Source organism: Nyctereutes procyonoides, unplaced genomic scaffold (genome assembly GCF_905146905.1).
Source record: "Nyctereutes procyonoides isolate TBG_1078 unplaced genomic scaffold, NYPRO_anot_genome, whole genome shotgun sequence".
In the NCBI taxonomy this organism is placed as follows: Eukaryota; Metazoa; Chordata; class Mammalia; order Carnivora; family Canidae; genus Nyctereutes; species Nyctereutes procyonoides.
Genome location: NW_026575131.1, coordinates 46,328,658 through 46,341,735, shown reverse-complemented (window position 1 = coordinate 46,341,735; position 13,078 = coordinate 46,328,658).

Genomic DNA, 13,078 nt, shown 5'->3' with positions numbered 1-13,078 from the left:
CACCGCCCTCCACGGCTGACACAGCCTCCCTCCTACCAACTGCCCAAGCCTCCTGAGTGTTCAAGGCCATCATGGGTCCCACGCTGCTTCCCACCCTTGCCGTGCAAGCGAAGGGTCAGACCCGACTGTAGCCACTATTTTCTCAGGGGGCCCTGTCTCTGGGGCCACAGGTGTGATGTCGCGGGTCAGGCCTTGACCAGGTTCCCGGCACAGCAGCCCATGAGTCGGGCTGGGAACACTGACTGCCCCTCTGGTTTTTCTTGCCCTGCACACACCAGCATGTGACGGGCCTTCTGCGGTTCATAAGTCATTGTTTGAGGTAAACAGTACAGATCACTGAGCGCCAGGCTCTCCTGGGTCAGGAGAGCTCAGATTTTTCTTTTCTAAATTGCAAACATCCAGGATCTTTCAACCCTGCTAATGACAGAGACAGTGGGGAGAGCTTTCCTTCCCAGAGCTGGAGAGGGAAGGTGCCGGCCACCAAGCAGGGCCCCAGAATTTGCTGGAAATGCAAACCACAGCTCTGAGGGACAGCTCCACCTCCTATGGTTAGACGGAGAGGCTCCCTTCTAGCACCCGCCCCTCCACACACCCTGGGGGGGAGAAGGTCAAGATGCTTTTAGGGGTCACAAGTGGGGGCTGCTCCTGGTGGTAGGGGCCAGGAATGATGCTCAACACCCCACAGTGGGCAGGAAGGTCCTGCCCCGGAAAACAATCCAGCCTGAAACTTCAACAGTGCCAAGGTTAGAAAATCCTGCTTAGGGGGCCCGGTACCCCAGTTCTCACCCTGGTCTGCCCTGCCTTTTGAGAACACATTCTAGGGGCCATGGCAACTGAACCGCAGAGACTTCCTCTCGCGCTAGGGAGAGGAATTGGTGCTGTAAGCAGACCCCAGCTGCTCTGTGACCTTCAAGAGGTATCCCCGCCTCTCTGAGCCTCCATTCTCAGGGCGACTCAGATGCCCTCCCGGAGGCGCCTGTGCAGATCAAGGCAAGTCCGAGCACCAGAGTGGCTCGGTCCACATTCTCGAGGCTGTAAGTTAGAGAAGCACACTGCAGTCCCGCCTCTCGCCGCGTGTGCCGCTCGTCGCGTGCTTGAGGCTGTAAAGCGTCCACGTCGGGGAAACTGGGAAGATCAGGGGACCATTTCGGGGTTCCAGGCTCTGCAGCTGGCAAACTTTCTTACACCCATTTTCTGTTTGTTTGGTTTTTTTTTAAGATTTTATTTATTTATTTATTCATGAGAGACACAGAGAGATAGAGACACGGGCAGAGGGACAAGCAGGCTCCCTGTGGGGAGACCGATGCGGGACCCGATCCCAGGACCCCGGGAATCACGCCCTGAGCCGAAGGCAGATGCTCAACCACTGAGCCACCCAGGGGCCCCGTCTTTACACCCATTTTCTCTGTCTTCTGGCCGAGCAGCGCCTTGGAAGGGGCGCATACAGGGGCCTGACCGATTGCCTGTTTCAAGGAACTGAAACTTTCTCTGACTCTTAAAGGCGCCCGACAAATGTTCATTTGGTGTCCCCAGCCATAAAGCACATCACGGTGAAGTCATGGGCACAGCAGGTACCCCCAATATGATCGGATGTGGAGGACACCCCATCACCCCACCTCTGCCATTTCCTCCCCCAAATCCCATACTCGCGATCGAATCACAAGGAAACATCAGATAAATCCAGGCTGGGGGACGTTTGGATGTCCCCAAACGCGGGGATCGCGGTACCTGGCCAGCACTCCAAAATTCTGCTAAGGTCATGAAAAAAGCGAGGACGGTGTCACAGACTGGACAAGACCAGGGCAACGTGAGGACAATGCAAGGTGGGATCCCGGAACCGAATGAGAGCGTGTGTGGAAAATCTGGGGGACAACCTAATAAAGCCTGAGTCCAGACAATAGCTCTGTCCCAGCATCAGTTTCTCAGTTTCTACGGACGTGCGGTGGTCCAGCGAGATGCTAATGTTGGGGGACCCCTGGCAAAGGGGACACAGGAGCTCCAAACATTCTCTCTGCGGCTTCTCCGCAGCTGGGCTTGTCATTCCCACAACATAAAAAAGTTACTTGTAAAAATAATGACTCTATGCTGAGAAAGAGGGGGGAAAGCAGTGCTAGGGGGACATACTTACACGAAAAGGTCATTTCTCGTCTCTCTGACATTCAGACTGAACTGGGCGTCCCTGTTGGATCTGGCAAGTCCAGACACAGTTGGGGGCTTCATTAACTAGGGTGGGGAGTAGAGGATCAGGCCAGAGCAGGGGGGATAACGAGCCCCTCATTTCACAAAAGCTCTTTAATAATAATTAGTACTAATAATACTAATGGGGATGACAACAGTAATAATTGCACCTCTCCCATGGCATTTATCTCGCTCCACCCCGGCTGTTTGCGGGCGTGTCTGCCTCCCTGCTGGGCCCGGGGAACCCACGGTGGGGGGCCTCCATGGGGTGCATCCCTGGGCCCCGGCATGCAGAGACCCCAGCTCTCCCCTCCAGCCGGCTCCGGTGTGTATGAGTGTCTCGTGGCTGCCATAACAAATGGCCACAGAACAGGTGGCTTGAAACGGAAATGTATTGTCTCCCAGAGTCCTAGAGGGGCTGGGGTCTGAAATCAGAGGGTGGGCAGAGTGGCTTCCTTCTGGAGGCTCTGAGGGAGAATGTGCCTCAGACCCCTCTCCCGGCCTGCGAGGGCCGCAGCAGCACTTGCTGTTCTTGGGCCTCTGGCTGCGTCTCTCTGATCTCTGCCTCCATGTGGCCTCTTCCTCCACCTGAAACCCCTTCCCTTTTCTTTTAAGATTTTATTTATCTATTCATCAGAGGCAGAGAGAGGCAGAGACACAGGAAGAGGGAGAAGCAGGTCCCATGCAGGGAGCGGTGGTGGGACTCGATCCCGGGTCTCCAGGATCACGCCCTGGGCCGAAGGCGGCGCTAAACGACTGAGCCACCCGGGATGCCCACCCCTTCTCTTTTCTTATAAAGACACCTGTCGCTGGGTTTAGTGCCCGCCTCAAATCTGGGAGGACCTCATCTCAAGAACTCTCACTTAAATACATCTGCAAAGACCTTATCTCTGAGAAGGTGGCAGTCACCAATATGGGCGTTAGGATGTGGGTGTATCTTTTGGGGGAACACTATTCATCCCACTATAACCGTGATGTTTTGCCATCAGAGCCTGTCTCTCTTTACTGAGTTTTCTACCCCTCCCCCCAAATTCAGCCAAGAAAATGTTTGCAGCACCGAGACCATGTCCTGGCCATTGGCCCACAGTGGACAGGTGGACAGATGTTGTAGAACCAGGAAGGAGGGGGGCTGGCGGGGGACTCCCAAACCTCAGCCACATTTTCCTCACCTGTGAAAGGGGCTGGTTCCACCAACCAGGTGAGATCCATCCTGTCACAAGTGCAAGGACAAAAGGACAGGAGCAGCCTCACTCCTTGGCCAGTCCCATGGCTTGGTTCCTAAGGGAAGATGGGAGAAGCCCAGTGTTCCTGGAACAGCAGGAGAGAGAGAGAGAGAGAGAGAGAGAGAGACAGAGACAGAGAGAGACAGAGAGAGAGAGCACGCATGGCATGGGGGCTGGAGAGAGGGAATGGGACTGTTCATACAGAGGCTCAAAAGAAATGTCATAGGAAGAACTAACATCCCTAGGGGGGAGGGGGTGAAAGCATACTTAGAAGACCCCAGAATGCTCTCCAGCCCAGCAAAGCCTTTTAAAAATGATTATGTGGCTCCCCAAACAGTTATACCTAGAGTCACGATCTGACCCAGTGATTCCACTCCTACCTATGGATCCCAAAGAATTAAACACAGAGACTCAAATCCTCACACATGCACATGTGTAGCAGCACTGTTCACAACCACCAGAAAGTGGAAACATTCCAAATATCTATCAACTGGGGAATGGAAACAAAATATGGTCCATCCATAATGATGGAATATTACTCAGCCACGAAAAGGGATGAAGCCGTGACACACACTACAACGTGGATAAATCTTGAAAATATCATGCTGGGGAACCTGGGTGGCTCAGTGGTTGAGCATCTGCCTTCAGTTCAGGGCGTGATCCTGGGGTTCCGTGACCGGGCTCCCTGCAGGGAGCCTGCTTCTCCCTCTGCCTGTGTCTCTGCCTCTCTCTCTGTGCCTCTCATGAGTAAATAAAATCTTAAAAAAAAAAATAAGAAAGCAAAGAAAACATCGTGCTGAGTGCAGGAAGCCAAACCCAAAAGATCACACAGTGGAATCACGTACATGATTCCATGTATGTGAAACACCCAGAATAGCCAAATCCACAGATACAGAAAGAAGACTGACAGTTGCCAAAGGCTGGTGGGGGGGGAGGGAGAAGGGAGGAGTCTCCTTTTAGGGCGATAAAAATGTTCTTGAACGTGATAGAGGGAGATGGTGGTACAACATTGTGAATGTATTTAATACCACTGAGTTGTTCACTTTAAAATGGTTCACTTTGTTATATGAATTTCACCTCGATGTAAAAAAAAAAAATTGAAAGTGAAAAAAAAGAAAAAGAGATCTGAAAGGTATTTACCCTCCTTTGTTTTCCAGAGACATCATTCCAGGCATTCAGAAATACCCAAAAGATGTAGAAGTTTTATAAACAGACTTTAATAGTGTTAAATGGGGTCCTTCCGTGATTTACCCTGACAGAGTGTGGGCCAGCTCGCTGAGTTGTTGTCATTATTAATAATATATGGTAATGACATAATTACATAATAAGGTCATCATTTTCCACCCCGATTGCAAGTCATTGGGGGTGAAGCAACACGCTCCAGGCGGTTCACCCTGGAAGGGGCAGACGTTGATTCAAAGCTAGCTCCTCCGGGTGGTGACGCGAAACCAGAGTAAGCTCCAGGGTGTGTCAGGTGCCTATCAGATCTGATCAGCTGCCCCAAGGGGTGACCTCACAGTCAACAGTGCTGAAGCCCCAGGCCACCGAGGGCAGGGGAGGCCAGGCCCCTCAAAGCAGGGAGAGACGTTCCTGCCTATTCTAAGCTATGAGTGTGGGGTTGTCCCTGACCTCCAAGAGGTGGTGACAAGGATACTAGAGAATTACTGCACTTTGGGTGGCAGCCTGCATCCCTCAACAGGTGGAAGGGACCATCAAGTGGTGATCCGTCCATCAGTCGTGTTGAAGAACAAACACACGACAGGATAGGCGAACTTCAAGTGATGCTCAGTGGAAGAAGCCAGACACAAAGAACCAGTCTGTATGATTGCATTTATAGGAGATGTTCAGAAAAGGCAAATCCCATAGACTCAGAAAGCCACATATCAGTGGTTGCCTGGGACCAGGGGACACCTAGGTGGCTCAGTCGGTTAAGCATCTGCTTTCAGCTCAAGTCATGATCTCAGGGGCTCCATGCTCAACTGGGAATCTGCTTCTCCATCACCCTCTGCCTCCTCCTCCCTCCGCATCTGTACTCTCTCTCTCTCAAATAGATAAATAAAATCTAAAAAAGAAAAAAAAAGGCCCAGAGAGATATCCTTTGGGGGGGGGGGTGACAGAAATATACCAAAGCTCGATTGTTGTGATGGTTGGGCCACTCAGTAAATTTTACAGCATGTAGATGATCCCAAAGATCATAAGAATCTAAAGAATCTAGATCATAAAGAATCTAAAGAAAAATTGTAGAATTTCAAATAAGATAAAAGTAAATCTAACCAAAACACTGTAATCTAAATAAAATCAAAAGGTTTTAAGAAAAATAAAAAGAAATCTTAATAAAACTTGAGGTTTTAATCTAGAGAAAATTTTAAATTTTCAAATAAAAGTAAATCTAAATAAAAATGTTTACATTTACATCTAAATAAGACTTTTAAAAGTTTTTAAAAATAAAAATAAGTCTCAACAGAATTTGAAAATTAGGGATGTCTCAGTGGTTAAGCATCTGCCTTCAGCTCAGGGCATGATCCTGGAGTCTTGGGATCGAGTCCCACGTCGGGCTTCCTGCATGGAGCCTGCCTCTCTATCTCTGCCTCTCTCTCTCTCTCTCTGTCTCTCATGAATAAATAAATAAAATCTTTTTTAAAAAAGAATTTAAAAGTTAAAGATCTAAAGTTTATGAATTTTAAACAATATAAAAAGCAGGCCCTAGCTCAGATGTCATAGTCTAGAGTTTACAAAAAAAAAAAAAAATCAAAGCGGAAAAACAAAAATTGCCCTCAAGTGTGTCATTATTAATAAATAGCACCTTTATGACCAGGTGCCTGAGATGTCCCTGATGCTGAACATCCAAGCTGCTGATCTAAAGGCTGTCTTCAGATTCACCCCCATATTTATTTGGCTAGTTATTGATTAAACACCTGGGAACTAAGCATGGACATGGACCAGCTTATACCGGCTGACAGCTCACTCTCCGGCACCTGGCCAGTAAGGAGCATTCCATAAATGTCTATTAAATGCACACGGAGAGGCTGCAGTGGTTTGGGGAGCCAGTTCAGACTCTGGAGTCTAAAGGCAGTTCTGCTAGCTTCTCCCTGTAGAGTCAGCCTCTTTGAGCTTCGGGCCAGAGATCTAGCATTTTCTGCTTGCAAGCCATTCCAATCTCTTCCCGTACAGACAGTCCTAATACATCCATTAGCGAGCATGGCTGTTTGCCAGGAAAACCTATGTATGGACATGAAGTTTGATTTTCATAGAATTTTCACATACTATAAAATATTCTTTTTTTCAACCATTCATAAATGTAAAAACCATGTTTAGATATAAGCCAAGCAAAAGCTGCTGTGGTCATATAATATGTGATTCCATTTATATGAAATGTCCAGAACAGGCAAATCCACAGAGATAGAAAGTAGATTGGTGGCTGCCAGGGGCTGGGGTGGGGAATGGGGGGATGGTGACTGCAAAAGTGGGGGTTCCATTTCAGGGTGATGGAAATGTTCCAGATCTAGATAGAGATGATTGTGGTATAATACTGTGAATGTCCTAAAGGCCATTTTAAGATAATTAATTTTAGGGGCATCTGGTGTGTAGTCTGTTGAGCCTCTGACTCTGGGTTTCACCTCAGGTCGTGATCTCATTGTTGTGAGCTCGAACCCTACTTTGGGCTCTGTGCTCAGTGCAGTCTGCTTCAGATTCTCTCGCTCTCCCTCAAATAAATAAAAATCTTTTTTAAATAGTTAATTTTATATTCTGTGAACTTCACCTCAATAAAAAATATATATACACATATATACATGCATATAATTAACATTGGAATATACATAAAATATAAAGAATAATACTTTTGATGTTTTGATACATATATATTTTTTATTTATTTTTTAAAGCTGCAAGCCAGGGTGTGCCAGCCCTTGATTTAGGCCACTAAACGCAGCTACCAGAACTGGAAGGCCTCTTCCAGGAAAAGCCCTTTATATGTGGTGTCTCTTATCTTCATCAGCACATCATGAGGCATTCTCATGTTCCTTTGATGGATGAGGGACTACGTTCCAACAAGAGAAAGCCATTCATTCCAAGCTGCAGGTGCCAGGGCCAGGATCTGGATGAGCCTGCCCCCCCTTCCCATCTATCACTCACCATGCTAAACAGATCTGCTTGAGGCTTAAACAACAAAAAAAAAAAAAAAAAAAAAACACATGCAATTCTTTAATGTACGTCTTGGTATACAGCAGGTGCTTAATACATTGCTCCCTCCTCCTTTTCTGTCCTCTGTATCAACGAGACTAAGGCCATCGTGGCCTGGCTGGTGAGGAGGTGATGGGGGATTCTCACAGGAATCCACTGGTCACCAACCAAATGGAACTCGGCAGCTTCCCCCACATACCACTACTTAATTATTCCTAAGAATCAAGAGAGTCAACTCTGGGAAATGAACTAGGGGTGGTGGAAGGGGAGGTGGGCAGGGGGTTGGGGTGACTGGGTGGCGGGCACTGAGGTGGGCACTTGACGGGATGAGCACTGGGTGTTATTCTGTATGTTGGCAAATTGAACACCAATAAAAAATAAATTTATTATTGAAAACAAAAAAGAATCAAGAGAGTCCCAGAGACAGTGAGGCAAACTGGGAAGTGCCCCTTCTCGTGGGGCTTCTGCTCTGAGCCCGGCAACAGCAAGGTGGTGACCCACGATATGAAACCCACTTGCAGGGCGTCCTTGCCCACATTACTTCCCATCCCCGAGAAATGCCGAGCTGCCAAACATCTTTGCAACATGGGGAGCGGAGTTTGGCAACATGCCACAGAAAGCTTGCGCAAACCTAGGCAGAAACACCCTAATCACCCCAGCTGGGAGTCATTGTCCAGTTGCTGCTGTCATGCAACTATAATTCCTCTACAGCATTCATAACTTGTCTTGGAAGCTCAGCTGTATTTTAGGTGACGTATTTTCTGTAGAATTCCTAAGTGCTTGCTCTTGGGAGTTGGGCCAAGTGCACACAATAGCTATTTGGGGCAGAACAGCTGGTAAAGGGAGAGGCAGTCTAGACACTAGAAGAAAAGCAGAAAGAAGTGAAGGATAGTAGAAATGGTCAGGACCCAGTTAAAGGAGACTGTAAGCTCTCTGTGGGCAGAAAGGTGCTACGTACTTCCTTAGTTTCCTCTCCATGTCCAGTGGAGCACAGAGAGGGAGCTTGATATTTATTAGCTGCTCAGAAAAAAACCTTTCTGATTTGCGAGCTTCGTGAGCCCTTAAAGATAGGTGACAGGAGCTGGTAAATGCAAAGCAGCACGTGAACCATTCCTACGAGCCTCTCACAGTCACAGACATCACCAATCAATCGCAGCACTGTTTCCGAGCACTGAGCCTCGATACAGTCTCAGAACCTGTGCCAGCGCAGGGTGAAAATAGAATCAAGTGACTGGAGGGACATGATCTGCCTCCTGCCCCGGCTTAGACTATAAATATTGACTTGTTAGGAGAGGATGGGAGGCCTTGGGAGTGACACGAGAGTGAGGGCATTGCCATCAAGAAGCATAAAGTTCACCACTGTGAGCAGGACAGCAAGGTACAGACCCAGAGCCAGTCCCTACTCTTTTGGAACTTACCTGTGACACTTAGGGAGAAGGGCAGTCATACACTTGTGCCTCAGCACTATCAGGTCACTTGCTGATCATGTAACCTTCGTAGATGCACCTGGTTCTCTCCCACTTAGCAGCTGATGGGACAGGCTGCCCAGAGTCTGTGAAGCTCTGCCAAAGGTAAGTCACCCAGCTGGGAAGAGGCAGTACTGGGGACCTGGCTCGTTCTCCCAAGGCATCGTCATCCAAGACGCCGCCAGGACACACTCACACGGGTATGCACGGCCTGGATAGCAGAGTGACAGGAGCAGAGCATGAGAGGTCCCATGCTCTGAACCCGCCCTCCCAGTGCCAGGCTTCTCCCTTGGCCTGGGATCCCCTATCTGGTTCACTCACTCTTGCTCATAACCAGGCAGCAGATAGTCTTTGGAGTATTGACACAACGCCATCTCTCCTGCCTCACAAAGAAACCGGGGGCTCAGAGAGGTCAAATGACACGCCCAAGGTCACACAGGTAAAGTGGCAACTGAAGTCCACATTCTTCCCATTCACTGGTGGCTCTGAGCACTGGTTCTGTTCTCCAGGTGCTCTGCCCAAGTCTCTCACGCTGCCCTGGGAGGTCCTCGGTGGGTGGCCGGCATCCTCACGTCACGTTTGTTTCAACACCAGGTCCACAGCTGGGCCCCGGAGACACAGAGATGAATCAAGGGAGGCCCCTGCCTTTGGGGGGCTCCCTGTCTGGAGAGGAAGCCAGGAGGGAGAACAGCTGGTTACCATGATGTATGAGTTTCCTGGGGCCGCTGCAAAAAAAAAAAAAAAAAAAATGGTACAAACTGGGTGGCTTAACACAACAGATTTGTATTCTCTCACAGTTCTGGGGCCCAGAAGACTGAAATTAAGGTGTTGACAGAGTGGGTTCCTTCTGATGAAGCTCTGAGGAAGAATCAGTCCCAGGCCTCTCTCCTGGCTTCTGGGGGTTCCAAGCAGTCTTTGGTGTTCCTTGGCTTGTGACTACAGTGCTCTGATTTCTGACCCCATCTTCCCAGGGTCATCTCTGTGCTTGTGACTCTGTGTCCTTTCTCCAATAAGGAGATTGATCGGGGCCACTGGGTGGCTCAGTAATTGAGTGTCTGCTCAGATGTGATCCCAGGGCCCTGGGACCCAGTGTCACATCGGGTTCCCTGCAGGGAGCCTGTTTCTGTCTGTGTCTGTGTTTCTGCCTCTCTCTGTGTCTCTCATGAATAAATAAATAAAATCTTTAAGAAAAAAAGAAAAGGACACTGATCATTAGATGTAGGGCCCATGCTAACCTCACCTCAAGGTGCTTCATTACATCTGCAAAGACCCTCTTTCCAAATAAGGTCACATTCACATGCACCAGTGGTGAGGACTTGGACATATTCTTGGGGACGTGTTCGAACCATTAGCTATGGTGACAAGGAAGGTTACTTAAAGCTGGGTGAAGGAGGAGAAACTGTGGACAGGCCTGCAGAAGCACAGAGCCACCCACAGAAGTTCCTCTGAGGAGCTGCAGGAGATCTGTCCTTTTGTTTGCTTGTTCAACCACCCACTGAATGTTTGTTGAGTGCCTACTGTGTGCTAGGCTGGGCCAGGATCCAGACCTGGTTCCCACCTTCCCTGCAGTTCACACACTACTTATGGGCATGACAGGGGGAAAAAAGCACAACTGGGTGGATAAAATAATGACCACCAGTGAACCAAAGTGCTACACAACAAACAAAAAATGGAATCCGAGAAAAGGAACTACACAGCGTGGGGAGGGCTGTCGTGGGTGGGGTCAGCGGAGCCCACGCTCACCCTGAAATGCACAGATGAGCTCAGATGGCCTTTTCAACAAATAGTCCTGGCACCACTAGATATTCAAATGCCAAAAAAATAATTTTTTTTAAACTCATTCATTGAAGCATAAAATGCAAAACTATAAACCTTCTAGTTGATAACACAGGGGAAAATCAGGATGTCCTTGGGGTTGGTGATTTTTTAGATATAAGACCAAAGTACAATCCTAAAGGGAAAATGTGATATAATGGCCTTCCTTAAATTGAAAAACTTGTGCTCTGCAAAAGGCGCTGTTAGAGACTCAAAAAACAAGCCACAGACTAGGAGAAAATCTTTGCGAATCACCAGTCTGGTAAAGGACTGGTGTCCGACATATACAAACAACTCTTAAAACTCTGTAAGAAAACAAACAGTTAAAATCCCGGCCAGAAATCTGAACAGACCCCTCACTGGTGAGGACATGCAGATGGCAAACAAGCAAATGAAAAGATGCTCCACATCCCATGTCATCAGGAGATGCAAATTAAAAACATCAATGAGATACCACCACACACCTATTAGAACGGCTAAAATACAAAAAACTGACAACGCCAAATGCTGGCGAAGATGCGGAGCACTGACAACTTCTGTTCATTCACCACTGGTGGGAATACAAATGGTACTACTACTTTGGAGGGCAGTTTGGTGGTCTACACCCAGTCCTAGCCTACGATCCATCAGTTGTATCCCTGGGTATACCCAATTAATTTGAAAACATGTCCATGAAAAACCCTACACATGAATGTTTACAGCAGCCATACTCAATATATATTCAATCTGGCAACTATATGGCCAAAGGCTGAAAGCAGCCGAGATATCCTTCAATAAGTGAATGGATAAACTGAGCTCCATCCATACCACGGAATATTATTCAGCATTAAAAAAGAAACGAGCTCTCAAGCCACAAAAGACATAGAGGAATCTTAAAACGCACATCGCTCAGCGAAAGGAGACAGTCTGAAGCTACCTACTGTACGTGCTACGATAGAGATTCTGGAAAAGGCAAAATTGTGGACCTGAACCAGGGGTTAGGGGGGAGAGAGGGATGGAGAGGTGGAGCCCAGGGGACTTTAAGGGCAGCAAAACTATTCTGTATGACAGTGTAAGAGTGGATACATGGTGTGTATTTGTCAAAATGCATACGAGGTACTACATCAAGAGTGAACCCTTGTATAAACTGTGGATTTTAGCTAACGACGATGCATCAACACTGGCTCATCAAGTTAAAAACTGAATCATATAATGCCGGGGGAAACTATGTGGCGGGGTACATGGGAACTCTGTATACTTTCTATTCGTGTTTTCTGTAAACCTAACAGCGCCTTAAAAAATTAAGTTCACTGGGCAGCCCCGGTGGCCCAGCGGTTTAGCGCTGCCTTTGGCCAGGGTGTGATCCTGGAGACCCGGGATCAAGTCCCACGTCGGGCTCCCTGCATGGAGCCTGCTTCTCTCTGCCTGTGTCTCTGCCTCTCTCTCTGTGTGTCTGTCATGAATAAATAAATAAAATACATTTTTTAAAAATTAAGTTCACCAGTGAAGAGGATGGGAAGGGAAGATGAGCTGGAGCCAAGCAAATGGGAAGTGAGAGGAAGAAACGCCGGGTAGAGGGCACGGCAAGTACAAAGGCCTGGAGGGCAGTGGGTGCGTGCTGCATTCCAGAACCTGCAAGGAATCCAAGAAGCGAGAAGGCTGAGCTGGAGGGAGCCGTGGGGGCTGTCAGAGGTGGAGGGAAGGAACAGACCATCATACACCTTGGGGACCAAATTCAATTCCCTTCATCTTTCCCTCATTGTCATATGGGGAAACAGAGGCCCAGGAAAAGGCAGTGAGAAAAGCATACAGATGGCTCATCAAACCCGAACCTGCAGAGCTCACCGGATGTCATCAGCACTTACACACACACACACACACACACACACACACAGGGAGAAACTGCATGACTCTTACAGTACCGCTGTGGGGTAAGGTACCATTATTATCTGTGTTTTGCAGATGAAGAAGCAAGCCCAGAGAGCCAAAGCCACCTGCCCAAGGTCACACAGCCAGGGCTCAGTGGCTGAAGCTGACTCTCAAGCATCACGGTGGCAGCGGCAGGAGGGATGTTTGAATTCAGCCCGAGCCTCTAGAGGCCCAGGGAAGCTGCAGAGGAGACCCTTGCCCCCTCCAGCCACTGTTCCTGGCACCGGGGCCCCTCTGGATCCCCATCCCCTGACGCATGGGGCTTATCCACATGTGTTTGCCGAATCTACAGTTGGATGAATCGCA